We start from the raw sequence: 17,219 nt of genomic DNA, 5'->3' as shown, positions 1-17,219 counted from the left end.
CTGGTCTCAAAATACCGACCCAATTGTTCTCTTCGTTCCTCTCATCTCAAGACCTCCTGCTCTCTAGCTCCCTCGTCACCTTCTGCTTTGCTCGCCTCCAGGACTTTTCCCGAGCCTCTCCAATCCTATGGAACTCGTTACCCCAATCTGTCCGATTATCTCCTACTCTATTAGCTTTTAAACAATCCCTAAAAACCCTCCTCTTCAGAGAAGCCTATCCTACCCACAGCTAACAAATGTATGTCTTTTCTCCATCAGCTCATTCTCTCCACCGCCGCACCCCCCCCGAGTTATTACCTTTTGACCCTCCCTTCTAGATTGTAAGATCTAACAAGCAGGGCCCCCCCGATTCCTCCTGTAGCACTGCACAAACTCTTGGTGCTATATAAAACCTGAAGAATAATAATATATATTTTATATAAAAAATAAAAAAACACCACACCCTCTTTGATAACTTTATCAAATACTGTTGAAACTTGTCCCATAATGCTTGATCTCATCCTGAATATATACTTCAGACAAGATGACAACCCGCAGCCGACAACTTGGCTTAAAATATGGTACTGACGCAACGACCCAAGTTGGGTGCTGTGGGGCATTGGATTGAGGACAACTACAGATACAGGGGAAAAAAATAAAAAATAAGTAGTGTGTGTATATATATATATATATATATATATATACACACACACACACACACACACACACATATATATATTATATATATATATATAAATATTAATATTATATATACACACACACACACCTCAGACTTTGGGATTATCAAACTATTACATTGCATCAGGTGAAGATGATAAAAAGTTCAACTTTTGGAAAAAAATAAATGCACATATTTTTGAAGAAGCCTGGAAAGCACTGAACCCGTGACCAGTGGATTGGGGTGCAACACCATTCACCTACATAGATAGCAAAATAAAAACAGGGTGACCAAGAGATGAGGTCACACTAAGCCATTTCTCCTTTCATAGTCTAGTTACAAGCTGGGGTTGGTCCAGGACAGTCTGCACTCAAAGAAAGGGACTTGAATGATATTGGCCATCAGACTGATATAGCACCCCCCCTTCAAAAAAGTATATGAATGGGATTTTCCAGAAGTAAAATAGTCTACATTAAAAATTGTCTACACTACAAAAAATTTGTTCATTGAAGAGACATTTTTCCATCTTGCTCCTTCGAATTTCCCTGTCACTATGTATCTTCTGCAATAAAATACACTTACCTGTCTGTTCTAGAGCCCCTCTAGAAAAGTATACTAAGCTACAAACGGGCAGCCCAATTTACATTCCGGAACACTTTCTGTGTGCAGGGATGACTGCACTTCTGTGCAAGAGTGACACCTTCCCACAATGGCCAATCAAGACGGCCAAAATCCAGCACTAACAAGAAGCCGGGTAAAAGTCTAAAAGTCCCAGCGAAGGCGTTCACGAGCATTATACTATTGAAGTAGAGGCAATTATTTACCTGCCCCCCCCCCCCCCCCGTGAGTGACATACCAGCAAAATGTGATTTATTGACTGTATGTGTGCCTAATAAATCAGATAAACCACCATCTGTCAGCATAACAGCCATTTACTTACTGTGCGAGTCTTGATGTGTTCTGGAAAAGATACAGCAACAGGCCAAATCTGTAACGTTCACTCACTCTGTCACCAAGATGAACTCAGGAATGCTGCAAAATAAAATGTTAAGGTCACAATAACTACAAATCGCAATTATAAAAATATGTAAAGAATTTCTTGCAAAATGAATTATTTGATTCTGGGTGGAGTGGAGGTAGTGAAATGTTAAAAATGTAAATTACACCCAAACTCCAGGCATTTCGAAAAATGCACCCTTGCGGTGCGACCACAATGGATAGATGTTCATTATGTCGGAGGTGTGCACACTGCAAACTTACATTATACCCCCATGTTAGCACCCTCCTCTCCCCAAAGCTCTGGTCTGTGGGCATAGTCTCAGCATCATCACATAAAATACAGGTCAAATACCACCGTGTTGTATGTTGAGGAGGCTGGGATGCAACCACAGTCGATTGTGGCTTACAGGGCAGGCTGCGGAAGATGAGACGCAGTGCTGGAGGGACAGCACTGGAGCCAGGAGTAAAGCAAGCGTTTACTGAGCACCCCTGGACAGAACAAGGATTTAACCCTTATGCCCCGTACACACGGTCGGATTTTCCAACGGAAAATGTGTGATAGGACCTTGTTGTCTGAAATTCCGACCGTGTGTGGGCTTCATCACACATTTTCCATCGGAATTTCCGACACACAAAGTTTGAGAGCTTGCTATAAAATTTTCCGACAACAATATCCGTTGTCGAAAATTCCGATCGTGTGTGCACAAATCCGACGCACAAAGTGCCACGCATGCTCAGAATAAATTAAGAGACGAAAGCTATTGGCTACTGCCCCGTTTATAGTCCCGACGTACGTGTTTTACATCACCACGTTCAGAACGATCGGATTTTCCGACAACTTTGTGTGACCGTGTGTATGCAAGACAAGTTTGAGCCAACATCCGTCGGAAAAAATCCATGGATTTTTTGTCGGAATGTCCGATCAATGTCCGACCGTGTGTACGGGGCATTACAGTGCGGGGGGATGTTCTCTCTGCTAGACTTGTGTCAGCAAGAGACCAGCCTATTCACTATAAGATATATTTGACTCGAGCTCGACAAGCCAAGATTTTCCCTGCTCAGACCTCCAACTGTTGGCGCTGCTCCTCATTGCATTCAGATTTTATTCACATTCTGGGACTGCGTGGCCATCCAGAAACTTTGTCCGGAGGTCATGCAATGAGTTCAGTCGGTCACGTCAATACATGTTCAACCCCCTCCGTTGAAATTTTCTCCTGGGCCTGGTAGACTCCATAGCTCCCACCAAGGTGATACGTACCCCTGCTTTTTTATTGTTGTACTATGGCCAGGAAGCATATTATTCTCTCATGGAAAAGGCCTGCCGCTCCAACTATCCTGGCCTGGAAAGCGTTAATAAAAATGTTTCCTTTATATAAAAGCTACATATGCCAGGAGAGGTGCCCCCCACCTACATTTAATAAGGCGTGGGAGGGGGCTGGGTAAATAGGTCTACGGTATCTTATTAAACACGTGTTTTCTATGTTTCTCCTCCTGAGCATTACTTGGGATTGTTGTGCCTTTTTGAGCCCCAACTTCCCCTCCTGAGGGAAGCGCTTGTATTGACTATTTTGAAAATGCAGCTGTTCCGTTTTTATAATCCAAATTGCTCCATTATGGGGACTGGTCATTACTTTGATGTGTACATATTGGGGTTGTTTTTAAGGCAAATCCACTTTGCACTACAAGTGCACTTGGATGTGCAGTCACTTTAGCTCTAAGGGGAAGATCTGAAATGAGGGGAAGCTCTGCTGATTTTATCATCCAATCATGTACAAGCAAAAATGCTGTTTTTTTAATTTTCCTTGCATGTCCCCCTCAGATCTACAGCGACTGCATTTCCAAGTCCACTTGTAGTGCAAAGTGGATTTGCCTTTAGTAAATCAACCTTATTGTGTCCATGATGATATGCACCTCCGTGATAGAAATGTACTTTAACCACTTCAATAATACAGGGCACTTATACACCTTCCTGCCCAAACCAATTTTCAGCGCTGTAACATTTTGAGTGACAATTGCGCAGTCATGCGACGTTGAACCCAAACAAAATTATCAATTTTTTCCCCACGAATAGAGCTGTCTTTTGGTGGTATTTGACCACCTCTGGGGTGTTTATTTTTTTGCACTACAAATAAAATAAAAAAGGAACGAAAATTTTGAAATATATATGTGTTTTGCTTCGTTTGTTACAAAATGTTGTAAATAAGTACGTTTTCTCCTTCACTGTTTAGGCAGTACTAACTGGCACTGATGAGGTGGCACTGATCAGAGGCACTGGCAGGCATCACTTATGGGCACAGAGAGACATCCCTAATGGGCAATGATTGCCATCCCTGGTGGGCATCCCTGGTGGTCTGCACTACTAGTTAGTGCAGAGACAATCCCCCCCCCCCCAGTCAGGACAGCAGCCAATCGGCTCTCCTCTACTCGTGTCTGTCAGCATGAGTAGAGGAAGAACCAATACATGGCTTTTCCTGCTTACACTGTGATCAGCTGTGATTGGACACAGCCGACCATGTGGTAAAGAGCCTCAGTTAGAGGCTTTTTTTTAACTAGATCTGAGATGCGGTGTGTCAGACTGACACACCACCAATCGCTGCGGGCGTGTAATCGCGGCTTATCGTGCTGGACGTTAAATGACGCCCAGTCAGGAAAACAGAACCACTTCCCGGCCATCATGCTGCTATAGGCCGGGCAGTGGTTAACCATTTAAATACCGTGCACTTTTATCCCCTTCCTGCCCATGCCAATTTTCAGGCTTCAGCTCTCTCACACTTTGAATGACAATTGCGCCGTCACGCAACACTAGCCAAATTAAATTTTTTATCATTTTATTCACACAAATTGAGTTTTCATTTGGTGATACTTAATCACCACTGGGGTTTATTTTTTGCTAAAGAAAAAAAAAAAAAGAAAGAAAAAGAAGTTTTAGTTTCTATTAGATTTTGCAAAAAAATAATCTTTCATAAATTTTAACCAAAATTGTATTCTTTGGTGAAAATAACCCAAATCAGTGAATATTATTTAGTCTGTAGGAAAGTTATAGAGTCCACAAACTATGGTATATATATCTGAAAATTGATCAACCCTGATGTACAGATGGCCTATCATTTTTTGAGGCCTGAAAACGCCAGGACAGTACAAATCCACATATTACCTTTTTGGAAAGTAGACAGTCTGATGTATTTAGTAAGAGGAACGGCGAGTTTTTTGAAGTTGTGACGTCACTTTTTTTTTCAATTACATATTTTTGAATTTCCCTGCTATAAGGCTACTTCCATAATGGGGCATTAATTTTAATTTTAATTTTAGTGGCGCTTTACCCCAGTTATAGTGGGCGCTTTTCGGCCGCTAGCGGGGCGCTTTTAATCCGCTGCACTTTGCAGGCACTTCGGCAGCAGTGCCCATTGATTTCAATGGGCAGGGGCGGTGGAGGAGCAGTGTATACTGCGCTCCTGCTCCGCCCCAAAGATGCTGCTTGCAGGACTTTTTCTAACATCCTGCAAGAGCACCGCCCCAGTGTTAAAGCACTCGGGCTCTCACACTGGGGCTGCAGGGGAGACGTTTTTCAGGCGCTATTTTTAGCCAAAAAGCGCCTGAAAAACGCCCCAGTGTGAAAGGGGTCTTAGAAAATATTTTTACCGAATGAGTGTATAGACACTGTATTTTTGCGATTAGCTGCGATTGGCCACAGCTAATCACACAGTACAAATAGGCTGTGATTGGCCCTGTCTGTACTATGCGATCACTGACCGATCACAGCTAGCAACACAATCGTATACAATGAATGGCATGAAAGGAAGCCATTCATGGTTTACAACCGTCATGCGATCTGCTGTGATTGGTCACAGCGATCACATGACACTGGCAGCAGGCCGGTATAGCGATCAGTCATCCGCCGTGTCTGCGATGGACGCAGCAGGCGACAGATCGTGTTGGAGCAGCTGCGTGAGGCGCATTCTCAGCAGAACGTTATATGACATCCTCCCAAAACAAATAGTGATTGTAAAACGACGTGGACGGGAAGCAGTTACGATTTATTGAGATGTATTGGCTGCTAGTGCATTGTAGTGCTTGTTTGTTTTATGGTTACAGATGTAACTGTTTTTGTATACTATTGTTAAAAGCAATAAAAAATAAATAAAATAAACCCCATCACAAACAAAACACACAAAAGGGAGAGTTTCTTCCATTTAGGTGAAGAGGATTGGAGCAGGGTGCAAACAGACAGTGAAGACCGTTTACTCCCGGCCGCTCACTGAGCGGGAGCGGGCTCTGCCCATGTCCGCTCTGCAGATACTGAGCGATGTCACCCGCCCGCTCTGCTTCAATCAGCAGGGCATCAGCTCTAAGATCACCTGCTGATCGCAACAGAATCTGCCCCGTGAGAAAAGTGCCTTATATACAATTCATACCATATATTCCTTTATTTTATGAATGATCAGGGCAAAAATCAGGAGCATATACAGTTGTTGCACCCATCAGAACCAAGACTAGACTGTGTCAGAGTTCTATGCTTACTATTCACTAAGAGCAACACAACACAATGCAAAATGTAGATATGGTCACGTGCAGAGGCTCTTAAAAAAAGTAACAAATAAATCCCTATTGAAAGATTACTTCCATGGCCTGGAACATAAAAAGGTTATTTGAACCTTTGTCCCTTTTCTTACAAATGTGGGCGAGTAAAATCTTGAATTAATAATGAAGCCGGTGCTGAGAGAATAAACAATAAAACATCAACTCAATAAATCAAAAAGTAAACAGAAAAACATCACGCCTTGTGTTTCCTCTAGAAGGCCATTGAAAATATGTATGAACAGGTAAATGGAGTTGGAGCCAAATATCAAAGTCACACCCCTGCCAACCATTCTCACCTGGGTTTATAGAAACAAACCATAAACAGGGCATAAAAATAAAAAAACTGGCATGGGCCCTTCAAAGGCTTATCCTTGCCATTATGCCAGGCAGCTACTCACAGTGTAGGATTTCTACAAGACAAATAGCGTATGCAAAGAGGCACACAGGCAGGGCCATAACCTTTACCTGCAAATCACACCCTTTTGCGGTAATCTCTGCCAATTATAGTAAATGTCCTTAGGACGCCTTCCACTGATGCTATCGCACACTTCAAATACAGAGCCATGGAAAAAGCAAGGTCACATTTACCTGCTTGGCTGAGCAAAAGACTATAATTAGAGGGGGGGAATAGAAATAGTATGGCTTGGAATTTTAGACAAAAAAAAAAAAATTACTGGTCAGAATTTTTTAGTCAGCTAGTACGCAATTAAAATACTTGCATGCGCCTTAAAACAGAAGCATTTTTCAGAAAAGGAATGATGCAACAGCTGCAATAATTTTTTGGGTTTACAAAAAAATAGTACTGACTGCAAAACTAAATCATGGATGGTAAAGCCCCGTACAGGCGATCAGAAAATCCTCCACTCCTACACCGTGTACACAGAGGCACTTTATTACATCTTATACCTTACCTACTTCCCATCTCCCCTTCTGGGCTGAGATTCCAGCAGTATGTATATGTATGTATGTATGTATGTATGTATGTATGTATGTATATACATACATACTGCTGGAATCTCAGCCCAGAAGGGGAGATGGGAAGTAGGTAAGGTGTATATATATATATATATATATATATATATATATATATATATACACACACACATATACATACACACAAATACTCATTAAAATTCTGATTTTATACCCTTTTTATATATCTATACATATATAAATTATTATCTTTATAGAATCCCTTTGGAGGATCAAGTAAGCCACTAGTGACTTTCTTTATGATCTGCACACTGCAGCTTGTTGTGTATTGGTATGGCCCCCCTCAGTTCCCGTGCCGGACATCCATGGGGCAAGCCCCGGCTGTCGGTGCCGTGTTGGACCTAGGAGCCGTTTTGTGAGCAACAATACAATTAAGTTTGGACATTATTCTTATCTGGATTAACAACTTATTAATATCCGGAAAGATTGTTTTTGATGTATTTATATTTTCTTAGATATTTGGATTGCGCAAGCTCCTGAGGAAGTGACGTTTTCACGAAACGCGTAGAGAATTTTCTGCTGCAATCCTTCTGGTTTTATATTATGTACCAATGATCACGTGATGTACACAAATCGGTAATCGTTTTTTCTCCTCGCGGAGAAAAAAAAAAAAAAAGGCGATCACCGGCTCCAGTCCCGAAGAGGAAGAGGCGAAGCCGCCAAATCTGTGCCAACGTGTACCGCCTGCCAGTGCCCACAGTTCCATGAATCAGTGCATAACAGTGCCACCTATCAATGCCCACCAGTGGTGCCAATTAGTGCTGTCTATCAGTGTCGCCTACCAGTGCCGATCAGTGCCTCTAACTGCCACCCATCAGTGCCCATCACTGCCCCCATCAGCGGAAATCAATGGAGAAAAAAAATTACCTGTTTGCAAAATTTATTAACAAAATATAAAACGTTTTTGTGTTTTTTTTTAAATTTCGGTCTTTTTTAACAAAAAATAAAAAACCCAGAAGTGATCAAATACCACCAAAAGAAAGGTGTGGGTGTGTGTGTGTGTGTGGGGGGAGATGATAAAAATTTAATTTGGGTACAGTGTTGTATGACCGCGCAATTGTGGTTTAAAGAGTGACAGCGCTAAAAGCTGTCTGGGCAGGAAGGGGGTTTAGGTGCCCAGTAAGCAAGTGGTTAAGACAGTTCTTCATGTACATTTACTTTGTATATGCATTTATACTATGTCTATGTTCACTATATAGACTGTTGGTTGAACGCCTCATCTAAAGTCCTAAACTCTCTCCTCTCCATGTTATTGAACAGGGATGGAGGCACATCATGTCTATGTGGGCCTCATCTAAAGTCCCAAACTTTCTCTATGTTGTTTATTTTACTATTGATGTTGAGGCGATGTTTTAAAAGCCTTTACAGGTTACCACTTTAGATTCATTCTCGGTTCACACTAACCGAATTCTAAAGTCGCACAACTTTCAGTACAAAACTTTGGAGTCTGACTTTGATGTGACTTTTTACACTCTGTGGCATTGAAGTCATATCAAAGTCGGATCAAAGTAGCGTAGGAACATTTTCTAAAGTTGGAAGGACTTGTGTAGTCTCAGTTAAGAAGGCTCTTATAGGGCAACATAGAATTATACAGGTCATCCGACTTGGGGTCTCACAAATCGGATCCCAAGTCGCATCAGTGTGAACCGAGCCCAACACAGGAGATCTGGTGCTAGAATTACTGCTCATGATCTGACATTCGCAGTGATACCTCACATGCAATGCAGGGTGATCGCTATTTGCCTTTGTGATCAACACATGCGTTCATCTATGCAAAGGAGCATGGGGGGAGATGGTGGTGCTTTAAAAAAAAAATATATATATATTATATATCTATATAGATATATCTATATAGATATATAGATATATAGATATATATATATAGATATATAGATATATATATATAGATATATATAGCGTGTTTCCCCTAAAGTAAGACATCCCCCGAAAATAAGACCTACTTCCAGTTTTGCTTTTAGCTGTAGTATAAGGCATCCCCCCGATGAGGCCTCCCCGATAATAATAAGGCCCCCGAAGCTACCCTAAAGCGACTGACTCCTCTGGACTGTAGCGGCGGGCGCCGCCGCGCAGCTCACTGATTGACCACAGCGCAGCCGGAGCTGTTCAGGCAGTGTGAGGTCACTTTAAATCAGAGAGCCTGCGCCGGCGCCAGGACAAGCTGCCGTCTTCTGCTCACTCTGCCCTGACGGAGTCTGGCTGACTCACAATTAAGACAGTAAATGAGTCGTGCGGGGCAGGAGTCTGGCACATTGTGTGGAATCTGGCCGGCACAGATACACAGGGGTGACTGTGGTGGAGGGGCGATGTCTGATAAAGGGGGAATGGAATGTCTGGTAAAGGGGGGAGAGACTAAATAATCTAATGTCCACTGGCACAGAGGTGGGTTCACTTAAAATGACACAGGGTGGATTTGAGGGGGGGGAAGCAAAATGGCACAGGAGGATCAGAAGGGGTGGGGGGGGATCAATAAAAATTACACAATAAATGCGTACCGTATTCTTCTTCATGGAAAAATAAGACATCACCTGAAAATAAGACCTAGCGCATCTTTGGGAGCAAAAATTAATATAAAGACACTGTCTTATTTTCGGGGAAACAGGGTATATATAAAATTTTGCCCGGGACCCGGGTTAAAACGTAAGAAGGGAAAATAAAACAAAAAAAAAAAACTCCTTGCCTGGTGCTGCATGCCCCAGGGATCAGACGAATTGAACATCCCTGATAATAAGTAATAATAATCAATAAATAATAAAATAGGTAGTCTTTTCCTCTCTCTCTTCTTGGTTCTTTTTTTTAAAATGTAGGATTTTGTTATCCTAACACCTACATGGTTGTAATGCAGTTGTTTGCGCCACGTTTGTATCTATGATTAGATATAAAGCACAGGTGTTTTATGACACCCACTACCTGTGACGCTGAGCAAAGATTGTTATATACACACACACACACACACACACACATACACATTACAGTGCATTGCAAAAGTATTCACCCCCCTTGGCTTTTACCTATTTTGTTACATTACAGCCTTTAGTTCAATGTTTTTTTTTTAATCTGAATTATATGTGATGGATCAGAACACAATAGTCTAAATTGGTGAAGTAAAATTAGAAAAATGTATACATAAAACTATTTTTCAGAAATAAAAAAAAATACCTGATAATTGGCATGTGTGTATGTATTCACCTCCTTTGGTATGAAGCTCATAAAAAGCTCTGGTGCAACCAATTACCTTCAGAAGTCACATAATTAGTGAAATGATGTCCACCTGTGTGCAATCTAAGTGTCACATGATCTGTCATTACATAGACACACCTTTCTGAAAGGCCCCAGAGGCTGCAACATCTAAGCAAGAGGCACCACTAACCAAACACTGCCATGAAGACCAAGGAACTCTCCAAACAAGGGACAATGTTGTTGAGAAGTACAAGTCAGGGTTAGGTTATAAAAAAATATCCAAATCTTTGATGATCCCTAGGAGCACCATCAAATCTATCATAACCAAATGGAAAGAACATGGCACAACAGAAAACCTGCCAAGAGACGGCCGCACACCAAAACTCACGGAACGGGCAAGGAGGGCATTAATCAGAGAGGCAGCACTGAGACCTAAGGTAACCCTGGAGGAGCTGCAGAGTTCCACAGCAGAGACTGGAGTATCTGTACATAGGACGACAATAAGCCGTACGCTCCATAGAGTTGGTTTTTATGGCAGAGTGGCCAGAAGAAAGACATTACTTTCAGCAAAAAACAAAATGCCACGTTTTGAGTTTGCGAAAAGGCATGTGGGAGACTCCAAAATGTATGGAGGAAGGTGCTCTGATCTGATGAGACTAAAATTGAATTTTTTGGCCACCAAAGAAAACGCTATGTCTGGCGCAAACCCAACACATCACATCACCCAAAGAACACCATCCCCACCGTGAAACATGGTGGTGGCAGCATCATGCTGTGCGGATGTTTTTCAGCAGTCTGGACTGGGAAACTGGTCAGAGTTGAGGGAAAGATGGATGGTGCTAAATACAGGGATATGCTTGAGCAAAACCTGTACCACTCTGTGCGTGATTTGAGGCTAGGACGGAGGTTCACCTTCCAGCAGGACAATGACCCCAAACACACTGCTAAAGCAACACTTGAGTGGTTTAAGGGGAAACATGGAAATGTGTTGGAATGGCCTAGACAAAGCCCAGACCTCAATCCAATAGAAAATCTGTGGTCAGACTTAAAAATTGCTGTTCACAAGCGCAAACCATCCAACTTGAAGGGGCTGGAGCAGTTTTGCAAGGAGGAATGGGCAAAAATCCCAGTGATAAGATGTGGCAAGCTCATAGAGACTCATCCAAAGCGACTTGAAGCTGTGATAACCGCAAAAGGTGGCTCTACAAAGTATTGACTTTAGGGGGGTGAATAGTTATGTACGTTGACTTATACTATTATTTTGTCCTATTTGTTGTTTGCTTCACAAAATAAAAAAAAAAAGTCTTCAAAGTTGTGGGCATGTTCTGTAAATTAAATGGTGCAAATCCTCAAACAATCCATGTTAATTCCAGGCTGTGAAGCAACAAAACACAAAAAATGCCAAGGGGGTGAATACATATACACATACACACAAAGTATCTCATAAAACTGAGTACACCCCTCACATTTTTGTAAATATTTTATTGTATCTTTTCATGTGACAACACTGAAGAAATCACACTTTGTTACAATGTAAAGTAGTGAGTGTACAGCTTGTATAACTGTAAATTTTCTGTGCCCTCAAAATAACTCAACACACAGTCATTAATGTCTAAACCGCTGGCAACAAAAGTGAGTACACACCTAAGTGAAAATGTCCAAATTGGGTCCAAAGTGTCAATATTTTGTGTGGCCACCATTATTTTCCAGCACTGCCTTAACCCTCTTGGGCATGGAGGTCACCAGAGCTTCACAGGTTGTCACTGTAGTACTCTTCCACTCCTCCATGACGACATCACGGAGCTGGTGGATGTTAGAGACCTTGTGCTCCTCCACCTTCCGTTTGAGGATGTCCCACAGATGATCAATAGGGTTTAGGTCTGGAGACATGCTTGGCCAGTCCATCACCTTTACCCTCAGCTTCTTTAGCAAGGCAGTGGTCGTCTTGGAGGTGTGTTTGGGGTCGTTATGTTGGAATACTGCCCTGCGGCCCAGTCTCTGAAGGGAGGGGATCATGCTCTGCTTCAGTATATCACAGTACATGTTGGCATTCATGGTTCCCTCAATGATCTGTAGCTCCCCAGTGCCGGCAGCACTCATACAGCCCCAGACCATGACACTCCCACCACCATGTTTGACTGTAGACAAGACACACTTGTCTTTGTCCTCCTCACCTGGTTGCCCCCACACACGCTTGTCACCATCTGAACCAAATAAGTTTATCTTGGTCTCATCAGACCACAGGACATGGTTCCAGTAATCCATGTCCTTAGTCTGCTTGTCTTCAGCAAACTGTTTGTGGGCTTTCTTGTGCATCATCTTTAGAAGAGACTTCCTTCTGGGAGGACAGCCAGGCAGACCAAATTGATGCAGTGTGCGGCGTATGGTCTGAGCACTGACAGGCTGACCCCCCCACCCCTACAACCTCTGCAGCAATGCTGGCAGCACTCATACGTCTATTTCCCAAAGACAACCTCTGGATATGACGCTGAGCACGTGACCTCAACTTCTTTGGTGGACCATGGCGAGGCTTGTTCTGAGTGGAACCTGTCCTGTTATACCGCTGTATGGTCTTGGCCACCGTGCTGCAGCTCAGATTCAGGGTCTTGGCAATCTTCTTATAGCCTAGGCCATCTTTATGTAGAGAAACAATTCTTTTTTTCAGATCCTCAGAGAGTTCTTTACCAGGAGGTGCCATGTTGAACTTCCAGTGACCAGTATGAGAGAGTGAGAGCGATAACACCAAATTTAACACACCTGCTCCCCATTCACACCTGCGACCTTGTAACACTAACGAATCACATGACACCGGGGAGGGAAAATGGCTAATTGAGCCCAATTTGGACATTTTCACTTAGGGGTGTACTTACTTTTGTTGCCAGCAGTTTAGACATTAATGGCCGTGTGTTGAGTTATTTTGAGGGGACAGCAAATTTACACTGTTATACAAGCTGTACACTCACTACTTTACATTGTAGACAAGTGTCATTTCTTCAGTGTTGTCACATGAAAAGATAGAAGAAAATATTTACAAAATGTGAGGGGTGTACTGACTTTTGTGAGATACTGTGTGTGTGTGTATATATATATATATATATATATATATATATATATATATATATATATATATATATATATATATACACACATACACACACAGACACACTATATGATTTTAAAATTATATAATTTTTTTTCTATGACATAAGTATTTATATTTTATTAAATACACAAGCTAGAAAACATAAATAATATATTATTACTATACATCAGGGGTAATGACAAAAAAATTCAAGGTGGTCTGGTGATGGTCACTAAAATTTTCATTCATTCGATGTCCGAATCTCAAGTTTGTGCTACGACTCAAACTCTGTAGTCATCTTATGTCTATCAAAAATATCAGCTGCCCCCCACTCAGAGTGCCCCTTTACACCAGGTGTCCCCCGAAAAAGCGCCCCTTTACACCAGGTGCGCCCACACCACAGCGCCCATTTACGCCAGGTGTCCCCGAATAAGCGCCCCTTTACACCAGGTGCGCCCACACCAGAGCACCTGTACACCAGGTGAGCCCACACCACAGCACCCCTTTACGCCAGGTGTCCCCCGAAACAGCGCCCCTTTACGCAAGGTGCGCCCACACCAGAGCACCCCTTTACGTCAGTTGTCCCCCCAAAACAATGTCCCTTTATGCCAGGTGCGCCCACACCACAGCGCCCCTTTACGCCAGGTGCGCCCACACCACAGCGCCCCTTTACGCCAGGTGCGCCCACACCACAGCGCCCCTTTACGCCAGGTGCGCCCACACCACAGCGCCCCTTTATGCCAGGTGCGCCCACATCAGAGCACCCCTTTACGCCAGATGTCCCCTGAAAAAGCGCCCCTTTACGCCAGGTGCGCCCACACCACAGCGCCCCTTTACGCCAGGTGCGCCCACACCACAGCGCCCCTTTACGCCAGGTGTCCCCCGAAACAGCGCCCCTTTACGCCAGGTGCGCCCACACCACAGCACCCCTTTACGCCAGGTGTCCCCCGAAACAGCGCCCCTTTACGCCAGGTGCGCCCACACCACAGCGCCCCTTTACGCCAGGTGTCCCCCGAAACAGCACCCCTTTACGCCAGGTGCGCCCACACCACAGCACCCCTTTACGCCAGGTGTCCCCCGAAACAGCGCCCCTTTATGCCAGGTGTGCCCACATCAGAGCACCCCTTTACGCCAGATGTCCCCCGAAAAAGCGCCCCTTTATGCCAGGTGCGCCCACACTACAGCGCCCCTTTATGCCAGGTGCGCCCACACCACAGCGCCCCTTTACGCCAGGTGTCCCCCGAAACAGCGCCCCTTTACGCCAGGTGCACCCACACCACCCCTTTACGCCAGGTGCGCCCCGAAACATCGCCCCTTTATGCCAGGTGCGCCCACATCAGAGCACCCCCTTCATGGCAGGTGTCCCCCAACACTTTGTCCCTTTACGCCAGGTGTGCCCACATCAGAGCACCCCTTTATGCCAGGTGTGCCCATAGATCAGGTTCCCTCAGAGTATCCTTATAGATGAGTTGTGATCATAGCTCACCGATAGACTGGTAGAGCCCATCAAAGTAAACATTGTACCCACACCTCATGGTTCTGTCCCTGTAGTCAGCCCAGAGGGGGCGGAGCTGAAGAAGCAAAGGGGTGGGGCCCACACAAGTGACATCATTGGTTGCTAGTACAACGGCGATCCTAGCAACCAATGACTGCTGAGCAGCAGAGATCCAGTGCTGCAGACTGGCGGGATAATGGTGAAAACCGGAGCGTCACTCAGTCCGCCATTTCATTGCCACTGCTATACAATATATATATATATATATATATATATATATATATATATATATATATATATATATATATATATATACACACACACACACACACACATATATATGAGAAATTTAAAAATTCATATTTTTATAAAATATATTATGAATCTATCTTATGTAAATTTTTAATATAAAAGTAATGGTGCATGTTATATGTCAAAAATAATTTAAGAATATTTATATTATATAAAAACATTTATTATGCGCCATTACTATATTAGAAATTATATAGATTATATTTACACATGACTGTGACGTGTTTCTAGTTATAAGGCCCCCCATGTCCTGCAGTGCCCCCCCTCTTTCCTCCTCCAGACCCCCCCAATAAAGGCCTCCATCATCCCTCAGGATTAGTCCTCAGTACACGTCCCTCTTCCCTGTCATGGACGGAGGGACCTCTCACAGCCCTCTTCTCCCTCCTCCGGCCTTGTGCACTCTCAGCCAGTCCCGCAGTATTACCTCACAACTCTCCGCACACGGCCGCCATCTTGTCCCGCCGCCTCTTCCTCCTCCCCCTCCTCCTCTTCTCCTCAGTCACAGATCCCGCTTCCCGCTCTCGCACTGCACTGTGGGAAGGCTGGTGAGCCAAGCGCGCTCCCGTCAGTGGAAGATGTGCGCGCGCTTCTGAGGCAGAGTGTGAAGTTCCCTCATATCATGTAATAATAGAAAGAAAGAAAGGAAATAAAATCTGTTATAAAGAGCTGACAGCGGTCACTTATTACCTCAGGTCCTTCCATGGACTATGAGGGGAGCTGACAGCGGTCACTTACTACCTCAGGTCCTTCCATGGACTATGAGGGGAGCTGACAGCGGTCACTTATTACCTCAGGTCCTTCCATGGACCATGAGGGGAGCTGACAGCGGTCCATCATTACTTCAGGTCCTTCCATGGAGAATGAGAGGAGCTGACAGCAGTCAGTCATTACCTCATGAAGGTGATAATAACTGTAAGCGCATATACAAAAGATGCATACAATCCTGGGGGTATATAAAGTTAGCCAGGCATAAAGTCCATGGCCATAGTAGTGTCAGTCCAGGGGTTAATATAGTCTCTCGTTCAAGATATGAAGGGCTGGCTAGTGGGGTGGTTGGTCCTAAAGGCGGCTGCTGTCCTCAGAGAGCTGGCTCTGTGGTATTGCAAGAGGGGGTGGAGAAAAGGAAGCGCCACCTGAGTGCAGTATTAATATAAAAATTTAATGGCATATAAAAAATGAACACTTACAAGAAGGACAAATTAAAAAGGCTCATCTGTGAGTAGGCTGTGTGTATCTTCCTCGAGTTCCAATCCGGAAGTTGTATCAGCGTTGTAGGGCTGCAGATGGAAGCTTGTAGCTGGTATCTCTTCCTGAGGCCATCAGGGAGAAGCTGAGACTGGCGTGGAACGCACGGAGAAGGTGCGTGACGTCACGGGTCATCCAAGGACTTCCGGATACAACGCTGATACAACTTCCGGATTGGAATTAGAGGAAGATACACACTGCCTACTCACAGATGAGCCTTTTTAATTTGTCTTTCTTGTAAGTGTTCATTTTTTATATGCCATTCAATTTTTATATTAATACTGCACTCAGGTGGCGCTTCCTTTTCTCCACCCCAGTCATTACCTCAGGTCCTTCCATGGACAATGAGGGGAGCTGATAGCGGTCAGTCTTTACCTCAGGTCCTTCCATGGACAATGGAGGGAGCTGACAGCGGTCAGTCATTACCTCAGGTCCTTCTATGGACAGTGAGGGGAGCTGATTGTAGTCAGTCATTACCTCAGGTTCTTCCATGGACATTTGGGGGAGCTGACAGTGTTCTGTCTTTACCTCAGATCTCTCCATGGACGGTGAAGGGAGCTGATGGTGGTCCGTCATTACCCTAGGTCCTTCCATGGATGGTGAGAGTATCTCATGGTGGTCTGTCATTACCTCAGGTCCTTCCCGGGACTATGAGGGGA

General features: G+C 44.0%; 1 long non-coding RNA gene across 1 annotated transcript in view; it reads right to left on the bottom strand.

Moving 5' to 3' along the window:
• The window catches only part of LOC141111870 (uncharacterized), a 28,655-nt gene extending 12,782 nt beyond the window's left edge, over positions 1–15,873 (bottom strand). Inside the window, exons 1-2 of the long non-coding RNA XR_012236481.1 lie at positions 15,740–15,873; positions 1,599–1,690 (exon numbers count right to left, since the gene is read on the bottom strand). This is a non-coding gene — a long non-coding RNA (uncharacterized lncRNA). The remainder of the gene's footprint in view (positions 1–1,598; positions 1,691–15,739) is intronic.
• Positions 15,874–17,219: the final 1,346 nt, after the last annotated feature.

The sequence above is a fragment of the Aquarana catesbeiana genome, linkage group LG11, assembly GCF_042186555.1.
Source record: "Aquarana catesbeiana isolate 2022-GZ linkage group LG11, ASM4218655v1, whole genome shotgun sequence".
NCBI classification, from domain to species: domain Eukaryota; kingdom Metazoa; phylum Chordata; class Amphibia; order Anura; family Ranidae; genus Aquarana; species Aquarana catesbeiana.
This window is presented reverse-complemented; position numbering and strand designations above follow the sequence as displayed.